The sequence below is a fragment of the Acyrthosiphon pisum genome, chromosome X, assembly GCF_005508785.2.
Source record: "Acyrthosiphon pisum isolate AL4f chromosome X, pea_aphid_22Mar2018_4r6ur, whole genome shotgun sequence".
Classification (NCBI taxonomy): Eukaryota; Metazoa; Arthropoda; class Insecta; order Hemiptera; family Aphididae; genus Acyrthosiphon; species Acyrthosiphon pisum.
The window spans coordinates 23,607,322-23,610,708 of NC_042493.1; the positions used below are offsets into that span (position 1 = coordinate 23,607,322).

A 3,387-nucleotide genomic window follows, 5' to 3' on the forward strand; every position below is an offset into this window, starting at 1 on the left:
GTTGTTAATGCGCACAAGCAGAGTGCGCTAGGTGTGTAGCCACTCTGTTTTGTCTCATTACAGACTGGACTATTTGACTATTACGATTGAGAACGCTCAGTTTTTATTTTTCCACGCAACGTTGCCAAACTTTGCCATATAAAAATCGGCTATAGTTATAGCCTATATAAATATATATGACTCTCAGCACTGCTCACACACTGTCTATGTGACATTCACTATCTTAATCAGATAATAAATTTATCCATTTATAATGATACCTCATCTATATAAATACAACGATAACGAATTGTTCGCAACAAATAATCAAAATATATAGGTACTTTCGTAATGGAACTTTTGCTTTTGCACCAAATCATTTTTTACAAATGTATACTATACACTGTTATAAAAATAGATATGATGTTCCACTAGTTTTCTTTTTCTTAGAAAATAAATCAAAAACAACTTACATTGACATGTGGAATTATTTTAAGGATTTGTGCCTAATAACTACACCTAAAGTTTTAGAAATTAAATATCTACATTTAGATTTTGAAATCGGTGCACATGAAGCTGTACGTGAAACATTTCCCGGTGTTACAATATTTGGTTGCCGTTTTCATTTAGCTCAAGCTTGATGACGTAAAGTAAGATTTATTTACTATTTTAGATTTATTTTATATTTACTATTTTAGATTATAGATTTTAGATATTTATTTTAGCGTGTTCCACAAATGGTACAATTTTTGAAAAATTTTAACTCTTTTGAGCTAGTTATGGCCTTTAGACATTTTTAGAAATATGTAATTCATTTTTAAATTATCCTCGAAATTTTAGTGAAAAAATATTAAAATTAGAATTTTAACAAATTATAAATTAAGGGTTGAACGTTTTTTTTTTTAATAACGTGTTTCTAGATTAATGAAGACAACATTTTAAAAAATGCTTACAAAGACGAGAATAGTGAATTTGGTAATTGGCTGAAAATGTTTTTCGGACTCCCATTTCTGCAACATACAGAAGTAGAAGATGGTTTTATACAGTTCATGGCGTTATGTCCAAATTAATTATATGGTCATACATTTGCAGATTATATTTTAAAAACATATGTTGAACAACATTGTTTATTTTCTCCAGTTTTATGGGTAAAAGAACCATCTCAACATCCTAGGTTAATTTGTACAACAAATATTGAACATTTCAGAAAATATATCGTCCCCGTTCATGCAAAGTACACTAAGTCCAAAAATCGACGTAAAAATTTGTATTTTAACAATAATAAGAGCTATAAATTTCACAGTGTCATATTATTTACAACTACTCATTAACAGCTACTTCCCTTAAGGGAACTCAATTAAAAAAAGAAAGAAAAAAATTTGGTTACATATGGTATACATTTAAAGTTTGAAAAAATGTCAAAAGCTGATTCATGTTTTTGGACTTGGTGTGTTTTGCATGAACGGGGATGATATTATGCATAATTTTCATTTTTAGGACTACTAATGCCGCAAAAAGTTTTCATCGGACTTTTAACAGACAGTTTTATTGCACACGTCCACCTATATACGCTGTCATACAGACTTTACTCGAAACCCAGGAAGAAACGTCTTTAAAACTCAATACCATTCAACAGGGTACTGTTCAAAAGGCATCAAAAGTAGAAGAAGAAAAAATTGACATTTTTAAAATTTGTAATTTGTAATTATTTTATTCAATGTTTTATTTTATTTTTATTTTGACTTGAATATAGTTCGGCAACGTTGCACTTAATTTCGTTCTCAATAGTACTGTCTTTTTTGGGTTGGTGGTTATTTCATTGTTCCATTTCGAGTGATCTCAATCGTACGCTAAAAAAGGTAGAACGTTCTCAATCGTATTATAGCCGAAAATGTATTAGGTAGGTAGGTGTACAAAAACAAAATAGTAAATTATAAGTAATATAGCCTATAGGATAGTACCTTGAGTCATGTTCAACCCCTAACATTGCATCTACTACCGTTTCACAAGTTCTACAGGAGACTTTTGAGCGTGAATGATGTTCTTATAATGCTCTTGTGTATGGTGTCCCTGAGTCAATTTCCTCAACTATTATTGAACGTGTTAAAGACGATAAGGAAACTTTTCAAAAACTACTTGAAGAGAATTCGATTGAGCCCTCTCATGGCTCTAAGTATATTAAACTCGGTAAAGCTCGCTCTGATTATGTCCCCCCTCTCAAAGTCATTTATACTTCAAAAGAAGATGCATCTAAACTGATTGTGTACTTTGCTGAGTTAAGAAACCAAGGGGTATCAATTACGCAAGGATTTCGAATTGTGAAGGACAAGACCAAACTCCAGCGTGAACAATTGAGATCATGCCACTCGGAAATTGACCATAGGACTAGCAATGGCGAATCTGGGCTTTCCATCAAGTACATTAACGGTTCTCCGGAAGTGATCTCTGATGGGTCAAAAAACGGAGTTCACCATCGACGTCTAACCGATCCAATATCCAACACCCAAATCAACTAGTAGCTTCCACTTCATTATCCGGCTTCTACCAAAATTGTAGGGGTCTTAATACTAAGTTAACTAATTTTAAATGTAATGCATCTTCTGTAAATTATATATTCATTGTACTAACCGAAACTTGGTTACATAACAATATTTCTAATTCTGAACTTGGTCTTGTTAATTGTAATATTTTTAGGTATGACAGGTGTATTTCTAATAGCAATTGTAGTCGTGGTGGTGGTGTTCTCATTGGCATTCGTAAAGATAACCCCGCATGCAATATTATAGTTACTCAATTAAATGTTGAACATGTTTTTGTCCGTTTTACTATTGGTTCTTACAGTTTCATCGTTGGGGGTGGCTATATTCCCCACTCTCTTCTCCTTTAATTTATGAATCGAACACACCCAAGATCGATGGAATGAAACTCGTCAACATCATCCACCACAAAAAACATGGAAGTGCCGTGTTTGTAAAGAACACAATAGTTATCAAATTAATGCAAATACATGGAGCAGGGGATATGGAAGTATTAACAATTAATTTGGGAACCATCTCAATTTCATCTATATATACAACATTCAATCCAACCACGATATCTAATCGAGACGTACAACAGAAAATCAGAGTAGTAATTGGCGATTTCAATAGTCACAGCCCGAACTGGGGTTACGGAAATATGAACGACGATGGACAAAAGGTGGAAGAATGGGCTGAAGGTGAAAATTTATCTTTAATTCATGACCCCAAATTACCGGCATCCTTCAACAGTGGAAGATGGAAAAGAGGCTATAATCCTGACCTCATTTTCGCAAGTGACACTATAAGTCACTTATGTACAAAAGAAATCGGACAGCCAATCCCTAATACTCAACATAGACCTATCATATGTAAAATAATGGCTGCAATA

The 3,387-nt window shown here is 33.0% G+C and overlaps 1 long non-coding RNA gene across 1 annotated transcript; it reads left to right on the top strand.

The window, feature by feature from the left end:
- Positions 1-1,076: 1,076 nt before the first annotated feature.
- Positions 1,077-1,658, top strand: LOC115033287. Its single transcript, XR_003838630.1, has 2 exons — positions 1,077-1,153; positions 1,477-1,658. It is a non-coding gene; the product is annotated as an uncharacterized LOC115033287 (long non-coding RNA).
- The last annotated feature ends 1,729 nt before the right edge of the window (positions 1,659-3,387 follow it).